At 41.1% G+C, this 18,707-nt stretch overlaps 1 pseudogene; it reads left to right on the plus strand.

Annotated features, from left to right (window-relative positions):
- LOC116661731 overlaps positions 1-18,707 on the plus strand; it is a 322,303-nt pseudogene that overhangs the window by 271,555 nt on the left and 32,041 nt on the right.

Genomic DNA, 18,707 nt, shown 5'->3' on the forward strand with positions numbered 1-18,707 from the left:
CCTGAGTATTGACCCCGCCGCTGTGTGCTTATTGGTGGGAGATGATTTGGTACATATAAAAAGGGGTGTAGTGTTTTGACTTGGGTTTGTCTGCACGTGCTGCCACTGAGCCACGTGAGCCTGAGTCAGTTCGTTCTGAGTCTTTCCCTCGTCTGTGAGATGGGGACGCTCGTATCTGCTTTGTAGAATTGTGAGAATTAGAAGTTATGTAAAGTGTTTACCACAGTGGGTATGTCAAGAGGGCTCTTAAACTTTTGCTGCTGTTTTGTGTGAAGCCATCATTTGACGGTCTTTGGCAACTACTAAGAAGCAGGAAAATAAGAAAAGCTGGTTTTATGATGAAAGATATTTGAGGAGGTTCCATAGTTCCTATACCCATAATTTAGCATCAGCAGAGTCAGAACTGTTACACAGTGGCCCTGAAACAATGTTAAGCCACAGAATTTTTTGTTACTTCATATATGTTGGGGCTTAAGGGGATCCAATACTTATACACATGTTGTCTCCAGCAGCCAACTGAGAGATGACACAAAAGAGTAGGCAGGCGTTAAATGTCTTCTTTGTTACTGATGAAGCCACGTTCTCCATGAACTTCAGGGCTGTGGGTAAATGAGTGTCGTGATACTGTGTCCCAGAAGTAGAGACTTACCCTGTCCCAGGTATCTCTGTGCCACAGCGAGCCTTCCCTTGAGAGGATCTGCCCCATCATGCACAGGGATGTCCTGCCATGGAGCTGAGCATCCCGGGTGCTTCCCAAGGGTGGCCAACCCTGGAGGGAAAGGAAGGGTTTCACATGCCCTGCTTGTCTCCCTGGAATCACACCTCACTCTGTTAGTGTGAGGAGGGCTAGCTGTGGGCAAGGTGTCAGGGGTGTGAAGGGGGAAGCACTCTCCATGGCCCAGAGGAGTGGGGAGGAGGCATCCCCTCCCTCAGTTTAAAGACGTGGTGGGATGGAACAGAAGGGTGCACCCCAAGAGTTTATAAAAGGAGAAATAAGGATTTTCTTTGGGACTTAGACTAGCCAGGAAACACAGAAGATGATTAGAAGGGAGACTTGTAAACCACTGTAATATTAAGTTGACATTTGTTGAGCACCAAAAATGTGCTACATTCTTTTCTGAGCGTTTTACAGAAATGTATCCTTCAATCTTCTCAACAAGCGAGTAAGGAAGGTTTGATTTTTATCCCAGCTTTACAGTGTGGAAATTGAGGCACACAGAGGGTAAGTTGGCCAAGGTCACAGAACTAGTAAGTGGCAGAGCTGGTATTTAAACCCTGGCTGTCTGGTTTTGAGGCTCACAGAGACGGGCTTTGGGTGTTTAGATGTATCTGCATGCCTTGATCTCTGTACGTCTGTGCATCCGTTAGCCCAGAAAGGACAGGGAAAGGAGAGTCACACAGGTGCTCACAGTCGTGTCTCGGCCACTGTCCATGAAGAGTGCACCGTGATTAGCGTTGTTTTCCAGGCAGTAGATCTGTTGGTATAACAGAAATTTAGTCCATTGAGTTAATCTAGAAACCCTTCCTGCTCTACTTCTGTCCATGCTTGCCATGTGACTGCCTGCCCGTGATTGGGCCATTGAGGAGAAAATGTACTCATGGTTGAACTCTGATATTTCAGTCTGGTTCATAGTTTCACGTCTTCTGTTACATTAATAAGTTAAGTTTCTGGTTTTCTTGCATCAGTGTCTCATGCGTTTGGTTAATGTGAAATCAGTCCATGGGAGCCCAGGGGTGCTGACTGCATAATTTTTGAGCACGTTGTGGCACTTCTACCCGTGCAGACCTGACTGGATGATGTCCGCCTTCCGCACTTTTTTACCCCAATATCAGGGTCCTATCCCATCCCCGGATGTGAGGCTGGAAGCTTTCTGAGAAGGCCAGTCAGAGGCCAAGTCCACCAATCAGAAAATGATGAACTACCTCAAAGTGGGTTTAATAGAAGAAAAGGGCTTCCAGGTAGTCCGATGGGCTGTTCAAGTCCCTTTGGTGAGAAGCTGTCCACTGTCTGTGGTTGAGCTGCTTCTTTGCTGTTGAAAAGTCTGGAGTAGATGAAGGGACTTTAAAAAGCAGAAAGGAGTGATTTCAGGTGGTACATCCACACCGGGGAGAAGTGATGGATGACCGCCTGTGTGAGGCATAGACAGAGTCCTACAAACTTCATAAAACAGCTTCAAATGATCTTCCATCTGAGTGCACTTCATATGGGGTCCAGTTCATCACTGGTCGCGCTGAGAGGGCAAATATTGATGATGGCAGAAAGGACACAGAGGCATCAAAAAGTTCTCAGTCATGTTCCCTGTTTAAAGGATGTGGCACAGTGTAATATATTTGAGCTGGTTTTTCACTGAACAATTTTTGTGTTTTCTGGGACTCCCCAGTGCCCCAACGTTCCATGCAGCTGGGTGTCCCCTCAGTGCAGCTCCGTCAGCGGTTGCCCTGGGCAGACGCGGTGTCACGGGGAGCAGGACGGTCAGCGTCCCCGGCTCCTCCGAGCTCCGTCTCCTCATCCGCAGTGCCGGGTTTCTCATCCATGTCTACTTAGTAGTGTTGCTGAGAATCACACGTGATGGTTATCAGGTGTGATTTGTGGTTGTCTCTGTGATTGGCATATAGTCAATATTTGATAGAAACACTTGTTTTTTTATTCCAATTGTGGCTCCTAGATTGCAGTGGTTTTTAGTCTGCATTTTTTTATATCTTTACTCATTTTTAAATATGCACTTATTTTTATTTATTTTTTTGGAGGTACTGGGGACTGAAGCCAGGATATTTTGCATGCTAAGCAGGTGGCCTACAACTGAGTAACACCCACCCTCCTTGTCTGCACTTAAAAATAAATATTGTAATACACAAAAGAGCTCTTAAACACCATCATGGGACATAGTCTCTGTATAGGCATTTGAACACGTATACTATATCAAGAAGAATAAATGTTGTTGGGACAAACCTTTCTGAATCTGTTAATGTGCTTAAAAACGATCATAGCTAGTGATAAACACGAGACTTGGATCCAGTACTTCTTAGGGTCTGTTTTGTCATCATGGGAAATTACATTCTACAGAGAAGGCTAATTGGGTCTCTTTGATAATTGGATGGTTTAGCAGATGATCAAGGCTTTCAAAAGCTGACAGTTTTGTATTTTAAACTAACTACAAATTTATCTTCTAGAAGTTGGAAGTCCTAAGCTTGTGAAGTGCCCAGTAATCCAGGGGGAATATGTTTGTGTCTCTGTGAACGATTGTGTGTGTGATTTCAGGAAGGTAGAAATAAGTTCCATATAGACTTCTGATACCTTTCTCCTCCAGTTCAAGGTGTAGGCATATATTTACACAAATAAATTGATGTTCTTTTGTCATTTGGCATATTGGGAATAAGAGGTTCTCATACTTGTTTCAGAAGGGTTGGGGAGCATGAGCTTAGAAAACGGGAGGAGAAAGAGGCAGGGAGGCACTTCACACTTTGTGCAGGATTTGAGGAACAGTAGCTTTTCTTTTCTCTTTTATTCTAAAGCAAACTGGCACTGAATTGTAACTTACTATTACTCAGAATTGCTTTTCTAATCAGATATAAGTGCCTCAGATTTTTCAAGGCAACATGAATGATGAAATGTGTTTTAACATTTATCTTTAAAAGTAGTTTTATTTTTCAAGGAAAAGGCTATAGCCTGTTCTTTCTTCCAGCGGCAAAAGAAATTCTCATTGATCTATGTACATGATCTATGTGCTTAGTTTCTTTGGGGTTTTTTGGTTTTTTTAAGTGCTTGTTTCATTGTGGTGTGAATGAATGTTTAAAATTTTTGGATTTTCATCTTTAGAACATGCTGATTTATCAGAACTGTTAAAAACTTGATTGTTCTTTGGTCGTTGTTTGGTGGAGCACCCTATTGATTTCTGCTGTGTGTTAAAGAGGGAAATTCTTCCTCTAGCCTGCATATCATTAAGTGAATGGCTTGCCGTGTGCCTTTAAAATTCATTGAATGCATTGAGCATGTTTGTCCAGTGAATTTTGAATTGACTCATAGTATTACTTTGTTTTTTTTCTGTGGCTTTTGCTCCTCTCCACAAGAATTTGAATTCCCTGTTGCATTTTGTATACGTGTTCTTAACAGGGGAAGATATTTTGAATTTTTTACAGAGGTGGGTTTTCCTATCCCCTCTGAATGCCTTCTGTAATTGATACAACAAAAATCTGTTATTGCAGTGCTAAATAATTTCATAAACTATTTTTTGGCTTAATCAGAAGCAATGAGAAAGAGTGATAATAAAAAATACGAAAACCTTCCTTCCTTTGAAGAATATAAATCAGGTGGTTAGGCTGACGCATGCTTTGTGCCTGACATACTTACTCTCATGTCATTGTGTATCATGATTCGGAGATGGAGATACTTCAGGTTTATAGATTTTTGTTTTAACATTTGTGTTGAATTCTTTCTTCAGGCTGATGTTTCCTGTTTGGTTTGTGGAATGTGTAGAAGAAGGGAAACAAATGCTTTTTTTTTGTTTGTTTTCAGGAGGCCTGAGTTGCTGATGAGAAAACAGTTGAGGGTGGGCTGAGGAACAGAGTGACACTCCCTCTCCTCCCGGCTGAAATTGATGAACAATAAAATCAATTAAGTGTATCGATATTTGACCAATTGAAGTTAACGAGCTCAAACTGGCTAGTTATGCCCAATGGAAAGTATTGAATTCACCGGCAGATTTAGGTGCTTTACCAAGTAGAAGCAGCTTAGAGCAATCAGAAAAATCAATCCTATGATGAGCTATAAAAAGTATATAATATCTTTTATTTTTGAAACTTTTCTAAGTTAAGTTGTGTAGAGCTAAAATTAAGTTTCAAGCACCAGGAGTTATGAGTGTGGGTGGTTCTGTGGGATCGTTATTCAGGGATGTGCATAGACCCTTCTAGAGTGGCTGAAGCTGGCAGGAAAAGACCCAAAACCAGGATTTGTCATCCCAGGATATTCTCCATAATGGTTCAATGTGGGAGCCCTTGATTGGGTTAACAAATTGTAGCAGACCCAGGCCGCCTGTCAACTTTAAGAAGAAAAACTATGCTTAGTAACTGCTTTGCAAGCAAGCGCCTGTGCATCCTCACTCCTGTCTCCTTGCCTTAAAAAGCAGAGACAATGCTTTGCTTGCGTAGTTGAGGTTTTAGATAGCACTCTGCTCATTGCAAAGCAAGGACCCAGGACCTCAGCTATAAAAGCTGGGCTTGTGTGCTGTTAGATAGTCTGTTATCCGCAAAACAAGGAACCGGCAGGTTTGGTGGTCTGCTTTGTAATTCACATATCTAAAGAATGTATTTTGTTCCCCTCACCCCATGACTTCCCTAAAGATACACTAAGACTTTGTACTCATGGTGGATTCTGTAATCTCTGTCTCATCCACTTTCCCCAAGTTTCTGCTTACTATCACACAACTGTTAATGACTATTTCCTTTGATTATACACAATAAATATGGGAGCATTTGATAGGCTCGTGGAGTTGGCTCCCTACTCCCTATCGATTGCTGGACTTTTTCCAGTCTTGAATAATCATTCCGTGTCTGTAAGATTTCTGCCAGCCAGAACCCACAGTTCCAGGTGAGAAAGATGCAGGTTTATCTCTCCTACCCGAGGGAGAGAGAGTAGAGAATTGAGATCTGCTTCCTTGTGGTCCCTTCCTGCCCCAGGGCAACTCCAGTTCACCTGCAGCCTTCTGGCCTCTGCTCACAGGGCCTCTGTCCCAGGACTGACTGCAGCCTTTTCTTCCCCGGTCAACATTTCCTGTGCCTTTCAGTACTTGGTCTCTTGTCTGCAATTGAACCTGGCAGATGTGATGGTGGTCTGCGTGCTGGTGGGCAGTCACTTGGGGCTCCCAGGAACCATGCTGATTCTCCTGAGTCTCTCATTCGGGGTTACAGAACTGTCGTGCACCGTAGGAAGCCCATTCACGTGAGGTCAACACAGCATTGCATCGCTTTCATTTTATATTTGAATTTTCAGTGGAGAAATTATTTGTAGCTAACTGTTCCAGATTTTCGGCCTCCTGCTTTCCTCACCACCATTTCCTTGTTGGCTCTGGTGCTTGTTTTAAGAACCAGGTTTCTTCTCTGGTCATTTTTAGCAGCTGGGCTTGCCGAATCCTTGATCTTCATTTGAAGCAGAATGCTTCCTCGTGATGTCAAACTGATTTTCCTATTTCTGAATATTTCGTGTAAACTCAGCAAGTGTTTCAAGTGAAATGCTCTTGTCCAATTTCAGTTTACCCACATTTGAAGATCTCCTGCTTTCATGCTGAGGGCAGTTTCTTCTTCCTGTAATAAAAGTTAGCAATTTGCATTTACTATGGGAAGGTACTGGCCCTAGGTGCTTTTGTTCTTAACAGTTTTAATACAATTCACTCATTAAAATGTACAGCGGTTTTTACTCTATGCCCAGAATTGTGCATTCCAGTCAATCTTAGAACATTTTCATCCCCCAACAGGAAGCCCCGTATACATAAGCAGTTATTCACATCTTCCCCATCCTCCCCCAGCCCCAAGGAGCCACTGTTCTCTCTATGAGGATTTGCCTGTGCTGGACATTTTCATGTAAATCGAGTCATTTCAAGTAAATGAAACCGTCTATTATGACTGACTTCTTTCACACTGAGTAATGTTTTCAATGTTTGTCAAACTTGTGGCCTGGGTCAGTACTCTATGCTTTGCAATTGCTGAATAATATTCCACTGTATGACTGGGCCCCACTGTTTACCCATTCATCAGGTGATAGGCATTTTGTTTGTTTCTGCTTTTTGTCTGTGATGAATAATGGCGCCGTGAACATTCCTGTAGGAGTTTTTATGTGGACACTTGTTTTCAGTTCTCTTACGTGTGTGCCCAGAGAGCAGAAAGGCTGGGTCATTCATAAACCAAATGTTTAACTCTCTGAGGACCTTCCAGGCTGTTTTCCAAAGTGGCCTCGCTGTGTTAAGTCCTCACCAGCAAGGGCTGGGATCTCCGCTTCCTCTGTGGCCTCATTACTGTTTGTTATTCTCTTTTTGAGTATATACTACTGTAGTGAGTGTGAAGCAGTTTCTCCTAGTGGTTTTGACTTGCTTTCAATTATAGCTAATGATATTGAACATCGTTTCTTTGTGCTTATTGGCCATTTGTATATTTTCCTTGAAAAATACCTTTTCAGATCCATTATTCAATTTTTAATTGAGTTGCCTTTGTATTGTTTAGTTGTAGGAGATTTTTTTTTTTTTTTTGGAGATACAAATTCCTAATCAGATAAATGATTTGAAAAAATTTTCTCCTGTGTGTTGTTTTATCACTTTCTGGATTGTGTCATTTGAAGCAAAGTTTTCACTTTTGATGAACTCCAATTTATCTCTGTTTTCTTTGTTCCTTGTGCTTTTGGGGTAATATTTAAAATCTGAGGTATTTTATTTAAACTTTTATATATAAAATAACTTAATTTAGGACTGTTCTAGGAGACGGGTGCTGTTGTTGTCCCCAGTCTATGGACAGGAGACTGAGATGCAGAAAATTTCACTGTCATATCAGTGTCACAGCTACCCAGTGCTGTGGGAGTTCAGACCCTCATGTTTGTCCCCAACATCTGTGCTTTTCATCAACATGCTCCACTCCTTCCTGGAATCGTTAATGAAAAAGTGTTTCCGTTTTTGATTTCTTGTTAGTTTGTTTTCTCTTTGGGGACCTCATCTCCTCATTTTCCTTGCAGAGGTCAGTGTAGGTTTATTTTAGGTCTCATGTAGGCAGAAGCATTGCTATCAGTTAACTTCTTTATTACTCACTCTCCAGTGATGATTGTTGCTAGTTGACCTAATCAAGTCATGCTTAAGTCTTTCCTGCTCATGACACTAAAAACACAGTCATGACTTACAGAATGCTCAAAGAAGAAAGTACTTGAGTGATTTTATTTTTCTAACAAATCAAACCAATCAAATAAAAACCCCTGTGTTGACACATATATAAGCCCTCCAGAATAGGGTCACTGTCTTCCTTGTGTTTCATTGGTTTGGTCACATTGTCTGGATAGTGCCTTGCTGTCCAGCAGTTTTTTTAGGATACAGTGCTCGTGAACCATTTTAAGGACAGAATTTTGACAACAGACTGTGTTCATTTCACGAGGGAAAAGATCATATAGAAATACTGCTCTGATCTATTTTAAAATTTAGCTTGGAATTTTGAGAAGAGTTCAGGGAACCATAAAAAGATTTTTTCACTAATTTTAGAACTATCTTAGACACATTATGGTTACATAGCAGAGTAACTTATCAACTAGATTTGACAAGAGGATTGTATTATTGATTATTTGTTTTAGTTGAAATATTCTACCTGGGAAAAAGTAATCAGTGCCCATAAATGAACAAATATGTTTGTATTTCTATGCAACATGGGAGCAGACTTCATATGTTTCTGTATAATATATATGACTGTGTTTTAATATGCCTGTCAATGTTTTTATAGTTTTTCAGCAATGTTGTAGCCTTAGAGTTCGTCTAAGAAAATCACCCCTGATTCTAGTGCAGTTTGTACTGCGTATCCTGTCTTATGCATGGGATTCCACTGTCCTCTCAGTGAGGAATTTCCTCTCCTACTGAGGTAGTAGCAGAGTTAAAGGAACTGTGATTTCTAGGACTTTGCTCTCCATGTGTTTGCAGTTGGCTGTCAAACATGATTTTACCTTTCTTGAGTTTTCATTGTTAAATTAGAATTTTGGAAATAAATATTAATATGTTGCATCGGTCTCCTTAGAATCTTGATGTGTTTGTGCTTTCAGATTTCAATTTATGAAAAATGAAAATGCACTCTTGTTTTTAAGTAGTCCTTTTTCACTAGATATTTGTTTACCTCTTTATAATTAAAATATTTTTTTCCCAATGAATGAATCGGTGTGCATGTTTTAAAAGATACCTTACTTTTTATTTTTCTTATTGTAAAAGATATATTCATTTTAGAGAATTTGGAAAATAAGGATAAACACAATAATAACTTAAAAATGGCCTCAAATATCACTTGGAGATACAGTTGTAAGGTTTGAAATTGAGAATTACAAGTCCTCTCATGTTGTTCTTCTTTTACAAGTACGTTTTGGTTACTGAGACCCTCGAATTCCCATATGAATTGTAGTAGCAGCTAGTCAGTTTTTGCAGAGGAGCCTGCTGGGATTGTAATCGAAACCACGTTGTATGTATGGATCGCTCTGGGGAGCACTGCCACTCCAAGAGCACTGTCTTCTGATCCAGGAATGTGCGTGGTGTGTCTGTCCAGGTATTTAGGACTTCTTTAATTTTTTTCAGCAATGCATTTTGTTTATAGAGTATTATTTTACTTTTTTTCTTTGCCTTTATACTGAGTAAAAGTGTGCAAGTTACCGGGATCAGAAGTGTATTTGAGCCCTGCCAATTGCTGCCACCATGTAGGCTGCGCTCTTTCTTTGCCCTGTGAAAAATCTTGCACAAAATAGGACCTCAGTAACCCTCTCTTGAATGAATGATTATATGATTGTTGGATGATGCTTGAGAGTCCTTCTGATGATGTCTTTTTCCCAGCCTTTCCCCTCCTCTTAACTATGCCCTTTGTCTTCCTTTCATCTAGTCTGGTTTTCAGCCTGCCTGTGGCATTGATTTTCCCTCTCTGTACACTCTTCCTTTCACTGGTACATGATAATGTTACATGTGGGCTGTGGAAACTTGCTAGATGTCAAGAAAGCGCAAATCCATGGCATGGTAGTATTTTCAAACTGTGGTATTCTTTTATCAATTGAAATTAAATCAGGCTGAGCCCCTGAGCCCTCCCGTGAGCTCTTTTCTCCTTCCTACAGGTGATACTGCTCTGGTTGCTGCCTGTGCCCTACCCCCAGCCTTGGTTTTGGAGTTGAGTAAGTCACCATCACTGGAGCCCTCTCTTTAAAAGATGAAAACATTTGCTCCTTCTCCCTGGTTGGGGACTTGGATGAGATGAGGTACCAGATAAAGAATGCAGCCCCTCTTATTCTGACCCCTGCTCTTTCCGTTGTACTCTTTTTGAAATAGTACAGTTCAACTGTATAAAGATTGATTGTGAGCTAATGAGATAGACAAGACAACCGAAAATTTATTAAATATCCTTTCATGCCAGAAACAAATGTATTATACACACAAAAAGCACATAAAGCACGGTAGTACTGTGGTTACAAACATGGGTCTGAGATCGAGTCCTGCTCTGGAGTGACCAGTCCTGTGAGATGGAGAACTGGTAGGTCGGCTTAGCCTCTCCCATACTTGTTTCCTGTCCTGCAGAGACGGGTCTCGCTAGGCGTCCCTCCCCCTTAGAGGTGCTGTGGGGTGTAAATGACGCACGTGGGCAGCCCGAGCACAGCTGTTCATTCCTCGTAAGTGCAGGATAGAATGGATTTGCGGAGACAGCTTTATGACCACCCCGTGTAGACTCTCAGTGTGCCAAAGGGATGTCTTCTGGTTTGGATGTGGGATTCTCACTTCTCTAAATACCCAAAAATTGTGTTATTGGGCCTTGCTGATTTGAATCTATTCTTTAGAAAGTACATATTGTAGATATATTTTTCAAGCATGCATGCTTTTTTTCTTTTATTATTTATAGTTCTACCCTCTCATCTCTTGTTGTGGCTTTTCATGGAATCCAGGGAAACAGCCCTAAGCCACCTGCCTCTTCACACGTCTCCGTGGCGGTTTTCTTCCCTGACTAGAAGAGGGTTCTGCATAGGAAATTTTCTTTGTTCCCCTTTTCTTGGAGTCTCTCTGTCTGTCTGCCCACCTCTCACCTGTCCATCTGTCCAGTTCTCTACCCACTCATTCTTCTGACTTGTTCCAAAAAGCATTTCAGGCAGCTTACAGAAGAACAGATACCAAAAAACAGGTGAGAAAATGGGGCCAAGTTCAGACAGTGAGGCTAGGAGGCGAGCTTGTGTGAGGGTTGCAGGCGTGAGACATATAAGACTTATAAGATTGCTGTGACTTATAAGATCGACAGCAACAGTGTGCCTGAGGCTCCCAGCAGACACAGGGAAACAGGGTTTGTGGGAGATTCTCACTGGATGTGAAATAAATAAGTGGATGAGGAGAAGCCCAGCCTTTCCAGCTACTAAGGCTTAGGAGAATATTTTGAGTGTCTTCCAAAATCACAGTATTTCATCTTTTCCTTTGTCAGAGTTCTATGTATAGTTGGTTACATTCTATACCTGGAAATTTCTCCAAAACTGCTTCCCACGTGAGTCTCATGGCTCGGAATGGGGTGGTTCTGCTCATTGACGGGTGTTGGCCAGAAACAGAAAATGACATCCTCCAAGAAGCCTGGGATTTGTCAGTTATGTTTTGTCAGTTCTGTTGACTTCAGAAAATGCTTTCACAGTTCCTCTCCATCTGAGGAGGCAGCGTGCTCTCTTTGCAGCATCAGGAGCTCAGGGCCACGGGATGGTGGGGGCTGACTTCACTGCCGTCAAGACAGCTGAGGTAGTCACTGCAGGCGTGGTGCTTTCACGTAGTGCATTTCATGTTCTTTAATAGGTTTCAACAGGGAGTTAATTGAGTTAATTAACATTTAATAAATATGATGCTTTGTTGTAAAGACAGTTATAGGCAGAATATAAGCTGTGAAGACTTTAAAAACGGTTTCATTACTTAAATTTCAGCAGGGAAGATTTAGTTTATCTTATTTATGCCTCTCTTTTACAGTAACAAAGAAACAAGACAGAAAAAGCAGAGGATGATTTCTGTTCTTCCTCTCGGCTTGCAGGTGCCCTCACCTCCAGTGGCATCCATCCAGACACCAGCACTGACACTGGCCGTGCTCAGATCTGCCTCAGCCCTGAAGACACAACTGACAAATAGAAGGGGGCCATGCCCTGTTACAGCAGGTGCTCTCACTTTGTGGGTCCTTATGTAACTGCGCATTGTTATTCAGGATCGCCCATTCTACATTGTTTGAAGCTGCTGCGGTGTCTCCTAGTTATTTGTTTCTGTAAGTACTCATGTATTTTCTCCAATGCATGGTACTAGACATCTAAAAATGCTTTTTTCAGATGAAAAGTAATGTGTATTTAATATAATAAGTCTGAAAAAAGGGGCAAAAGAGGGTATCCTTGTCCCACTACTCAGAGACAGTAATTAACACTTTAACATCTATTTTCTGTCCTTTTCGTCAGTGTGTATCACCTCTGTCATAAAAAGCAGCGATCACTCTGTGCCTGTTTACTGTGTGGAGACCTCCATTTTCCATTCGGCTTATTACATGTTTTTCTGCAATATTCTATCTCCGCTGGCATGATTTTTAATGACCAGTATAGCATTATGTCTTGTGGAGGCATCGTCCATTTTACTTCGGACTTAAATAAACTTTTAAATTCAAGTATACTTAACTGAAATACTGAAAAGAGAACTGTGGTGGTACCGAAAGGCCCCTAAATCCCTTCCCCTTATTTCCTGAGTGTAAAAGCTGTTGACAATGTGGTGTATATATTTCATGACCTTTATGCCTATGACATATATATATACCCATAAATACATACATACCTACATACATACACTTATATGAGAAATCTATGTATATGTGTGTGTATATATGCTTTATTGAAAAATAAGACCGTACTATATGTGTTCTGCAGCTCGCTTTATTCACTCACGGGTATATCATAGACGTCCTCCCACTCCAGACTCACCCGGTCCTTTCAGATAGAGAGGAGGGGTCTCCTGATGTGCAGGTGTGGTCTCTTGTGGAAGGACACCTTTGGTGGGAGAGTGATGTGGACAAGGCCCTGGACAATGCCGAATCGCCGGCCCCTTCAGAGCCCACATCTTGCCGTGATTTACCGCATCATTTTCTTGATGTTGGACCCTTAAGTTTTCTCCATTTTCCACTTTCAGAAAGGATGTTTGACTGGCATCCCTCTTGTACAAACATACCTGTGATCTTGTATGAGTATTCCTTTAGTTAAGGCTTCTGGAAATTTAGTCCCTGGATGTGACATTTACATTCATCACAGGCTCCTTTCAAGTGACTCTAGAAATTGCTTCTCCAGTGGGGAATGAAAAGCTGTAGAATAACTTATGTAACCAATTCTCTATCACTGGATATGATTTCACTTCAGCTTTTCATCCCACCATTGTAAACAGTGCTGTGTAAATGCTCTGATGAGTACATCTTTTGAACTGATTTTTTTCTAAATGAAATGATTCCTAGAAGTTGAGTTGAGTCTGTGTGTACACACGTTTTTCAGAGTTTACATATCCATTGACATGTCGTCCTCCAAAATGTCACTCACAGTTTGTTCTCTCACAGATGGACACTAGCTAGAATATCGTTTATAAATATTTGCCAATATGATGAACAAAAGTGCTTTTTCATTGTTTTAGTTTGTATTTGATGACCAGTGAGGTATTGAGCATTTTTCACTCATTAGCCATCTGACTTTTTAAAAGTGAATGATCCCTTTTGTCCTTTGCACACATTTAAGTGAGGGAGCTTCTTGTTGCTTTGTGACAGCTCTTTGTATGTTATGAACATTAACCCCTTGTCTTCATCAACATGTATCACAGAGCTTTTTCTTGTCATTTCTTGCCTTTCATTTTGTTCAGTAGTTTTTTTTATTTTCTTTGTGGCCCAAAATATTTTTAAGATTGTAAATGTCTTCCTTTTGGGTTTTATCTTTGGTATTATTCTTAGAAACACTTTCTTATAATGATATAAATCTCTTCTGTAAGTTTTTTTAATCTCTAAGATGGAGATGATAATAGTACTTGTTATAGTGAGGAGAAGTTGAATTAATATGAGCAAAGAGTTGCATTTGTTGTTATTAGTATTTTAATATTTACATCACTATCTGTAATTTTTCTTGTGGTCATTAGCACAGGAATAGAATTTGTTCTTTCCAGGTGATTCTCTGATTGTCCCAGGAAAATTATTGAATTCATACTTTGCTCTTTGATTTGAAATCCCAACTGTACAATATACTTATGTACACTAGAGTCTCTTTTTGAGCTCATGGTTTATTTCTGTCAATTTTACTTTCTTACTCCAGCGCTATATCTTACATATTGTAAAAATTTATTTAATAACTGAAAGTGTGATTTTTTTTGATTCTTTTCTTCCATCACAAATTTTCTTGGCTAGTATATGAATTTATTATTCCTGAAGAATTCTAAAATACTTTGTTCAAGTTAAAAAAAACAGATAAGGGTTTTCATGGGATTTTTTAGTAAGTTTTGAATTATCTTTAGGAGAACGTACATCTTTACAAAACTGCTTTCCTCCATGCAATATGTTGATGTCTCTACATTCACACCTCTTACTTTACTCCTCAGTAGAGTCCAGTAGTTTTCTCCATGTAGAACATGGGCTTTAATTTTGAGTTTATTCCAGATTATTGTTGATGTCTTTGTTAATTCTGTAAGTGAGAATTTTTTGCTATTATATTTTGTAACTGTTAAAACTGACACCTAGGAAGGCAGAATCGGTTTGTAAATACTCACTTTGTAAATTGTCATTTAAAATTGTAAGTATTAAGTACTTGTTCCAGAATCCTTTCTTTTCTGTTTTTAAAAATTTGTTTCCAAGATTATCAAAATGGTCATAGCTAAGTAGTATATTTGGGGAGACAGATGGAGAGAGGTAGTGTGGCTTATGTACAAACTCTGAGCAGTTTCATGGCTGCCTTTAGGCTGGAGAAGCCGCAGAAGAGCCCAGGTTAGACCAGGGATGGCTTTGTATGCACTGGAAAGCCAGCTTTCCTGCCTTTGTGGAGAAGCCTGTTGGGCGTGACAGGTAGATGATCAAGGTCCGATGGAGGCCATTGGCTGCACAGAGCGCTGTGACTGTGAGAACTGGCGACCATTAACATGGGAAATGCTTGGGGCCAGGAACACTGCAGGGGAGCTAGGCAGCCTGTGTGTTAAGGATTTTCCAGTCCTGGGAGTGGGAAGAGCAGACTCTGCATTCAGATCTGAGTTTGAATTCATCCTCTCTTGTTTACTGGTCCTCTGACTTTTGTCAAGTTATATATCCGCTTTGAACTCCTGTTTTCTTGTCTCTCAAAACAGGAGAATTACGGCCTGCTGCTAGAGTGTTTGATCAGCGTAAATGATTTGTGTCTATGAGATGCCACGTACAATCACAAGCTCAGTAAGAAATGGGCTGTCACCTTTCTTCTGCAACTCAGTGCTTGACAAGACTTGGGGGAAAGCCAGTCCATAATTTGTGTGTGATGTAATTAGGAACAAAATTAATGTCTTGCCTTTCCCTAGCAGTATTCGTACTCCTTTGCTTCATTTACTTCTTTCCTCCTTTCCTTTCCCCTTTCCCCTCTTTCACCATAAGAGCCTGAGACTCTCTCAGAACACTAGATTCAAATTACTTTAAAGGTTGTCTCATCCTCATGAAATGACTGTAAGATAAAAAAATCTGTAAATATCCCAGAATTCATTGTATTTCATTTACACACACACGCACACACACACGCACACACACACACAATCAGGCTACCTCCCACTTGCTGAGGGAGAAGGAACACTTTTTCTGTGTTTCCATTCACTGAGCGTGAGAACAAAGTCTCTTATGCAGAATTTCTCCCGGCTTCTTGCATGGTGTTTTTAATTGGATTTCTGCTTTGTTGCCATAGAAATATTCTCCTAATAGAAGAGAGGAAGTGGAGATATAGACATTCTGCTGAGATATTGGTTTAATCATATTTGAGTTGGAAAGTACTTAAGATCATAGAGCCGTAAATTTTTATGGTTGAGAATCCATGATGTTGTAACTTGGACAAGAACCTGGGTCTTCTGCCATCGTGTCCATGCGGGCGAAGAGGCAACTGGGCAGGGGATGGCAGGGGTCCTTCTTGCTTGAGTTCCAGGGTCTTGCTAGTTTTCATTGCTCACCTGCCTTTAGTTTATGTCCATGTGGCCTCTCATGGGAAGGCCACTATGTCCTGGTAGACTGAGTTTCTAATCAGCAAAAAGCTCTGGATCCACTCATATTTCCCAGAGTTTTTCTGCTGACCTGCTGACACTTTATATAAATGAGGCCTAAGAAACTACTGAATACAAAATCCTTATTGATATCACTTGCCCTCGAGTTCCATAGGAATGGGGTGCTGTCTCAGGCTGTCTAAGGCTAGATCTGAACAAAGATATGGTGATAGGCTGTGCTGCTGGACCCTCCACAGTCAAATGGGATTTCCACCTGGTTTTTAGAATCAGGCAGATGAGTTCAAATCTTGCGTTTACCAGTTATTAGCTTTGTGACCTTGGGGAAGAAACTGTACTTCTTTGTGTCCAATTTTCTTTGTCTGTAAGTAAGTTCAGTAAATATTTTAAGGTTTTTTTTTATAGAATTGAATGAGCTAATTCCCTCATTTATACCTAAAGTACTGATCACGTGGTTCTATGTTGGTGCTTTGGTAGTTGATTACTAAGGAACTCGGCAGTGAGAATGTGGGTGGTGGACCCCTGGATCATAGAGCTTATATTCCAGGATATGATTGTAAAAGACTGGATGTGCAGTGGATTTTTAGTAAATATCCATACCTTTCCTAATCCACATTGATTGTTTATATATCTTTACACTAATATATGAACAATTTTTTATTGCAATTTAAATATCTTTTTAGTATTTAAAATATGCAGCTATAACAAAAATACATGAAATAAATAGATTTGACTTTTATTTTCTTTTCAATAAGCAAAACAAATAAAATAGAAAAGAAAAAAGATTTTGAAGGAGTAGAAATAATTTTATTTCCATGGAATCAATTCCCTATGTTAGGTTTTTTGGTTGTGTTGCTAAACAGCATATAAAATTTATAGGTTGTGACATATTGGAAATGGGGAAACAGTGGAGACATACTACCTCCAATGAAGTCATTTAGTTACCACGTCAAAGCTAGTTCTGCCTTCCTGAATGACAGGCCAGTAAATCGGGAGATGAGGTGTTAGAGCAAGGAATAGTGACTTTATTTGAAAAGCTGGCAGACCCAGAAGATGGCATACTGATATCCTGGAGAACCCTCTTCCCCAAGTCAGAATTCAGTCTCCTTTTTTACTAAAAAGGGGTGGGGATGTGGTTGGTTGTTGCAAACTTCTTGCTGTACGAATTGATTTCCTTGGAATCCTTTGTTCTTGCAGCTGTCCATGTGGGTCAAATCACGGTGACCCTTTAAAACCTCCAAAAAAAAAAAAAACAGGTTATTCTCTATTTTGCAAATTGCCATCTCTACATAAGTGTAGAAGAGCTAACATCCTTAAAGATCAGAGCCCGCAGAATAGGCCCTCCTGGATATTTCAGGCTAAAGGCAACTTTCTTTTACAAAAGGTGCAGAGCTAGCATGTCTAAGCCTAGAAAACAGGGCACAGGTTTAAAGCCAAAGGAACACATCTAACATTAAGTCAAATTTTTTCTTTTCTATTACAATTCCTTTTTCCACCTCATAAATAATTTTAGTAAGGAACATGAACAATTTTTAATTTTTCTTCTCAATAATGGATAAATGAGCCAACTACATTTTTGTGAGCAGCGATGCTGTGCGTGCCTTGGGGTCACAGCAAACTCTTGTTGGGGGTGGTCGACCCTGCAACATGTCTGATGCCCTGTGAGTGTTGGTGAGGGTCTCCCTAACCTGGGGCTCTCTTCAAGAACCAGCATATGGGCATTGACCTCTGGAGACCTCTTTTTCAGCTGCAGGAAATTTTTTCAGATACTGTGATTGAAAAATCACTCCAGCTGGGGATAAGTAGGGAATAAAGGAAGAGGAAAAGGGCTTGGAGTAAAGTAGAAGAGAAGGACAGAAGATTAGGGAGCCTGGGGGCTTGGAAGCGGGGCTTCGGGAGAGAGACGAGCAGAGGTGGGGAGGTGCCCGGCTCCGGAACCAGCTCCTGCACCTGTCCGTGCGCCCAAGCCACACAGCATTTAATTGGCCCAGGACGCTATCCTGTCTGGATGTCACCCTGGGCAGAACCTTGAGAATCGAAGGTAAGGGGTGGGCAGCACTCACCTAGGGGTACACTGAAGGCTTTAGTCAAGTCCACAGTGCCTTTTATACTCATGTGTCTTCACTTGCCATTTATCTTAGGATCTGAGAAGCAGGAGCAAGGAATTCAGGGAGAGATCCAGGAAGACATCTGACTCTGTTAAGAGACGACATTCACAGCGACAAGGGGAGCGAAGACACTTGCAGCAAAGCAAAATGACTTCACAACGATTGCATCAGAGCTGCAGGTGTGAGAGAGCCTAAGCCTGTCTCAGAGTGCAGGGGACAAGTGGAAAGGAATGGTAAAATTTCCACTGACAATTGAAATTTTGTTAAATAGCCTGCTACTCTTAATTGTATCACTTCATTGTATGTAGGTGTATTTCTGTGAGCATTTATAGGTTCACACAACCCCACCAGCACCTCTTGCCCCCATCGGGGATGGGCTTTCTCAAGCACAGTGCACCTCATGCTTGATTGGGCCACGCTACGGGTCCTCGCCTGGGGCCGGGTTGCTGCAGGGCACTGAGTCCCCGAGGCACGGGCAGTGAGACAAGACAGGAACATCTCAGCTCATGACTGAGGGCCTCCGTTTCCCCCTGCAGTGTAAGAATGCCGGTGACTCAGTTAGAAGCATGCTTCGAAGCTGTCCGTGTACTTGCCATCCAGAAGCAGAGCCTGGGAGCTACCGAATTTCTCCAGAATGCAGGTTTACATTCACCTTGACAAGTGAGTTATG

The sequence above is a fragment of the Camelus ferus genome, chromosome 36 (assembly GCF_009834535.1).
Source record: "Camelus ferus isolate YT-003-E chromosome 36, BCGSAC_Cfer_1.0, whole genome shotgun sequence".
Lineage (NCBI taxonomy): Eukaryota > Metazoa > Chordata > Mammalia > Artiodactyla > Camelidae > Camelus > Camelus ferus.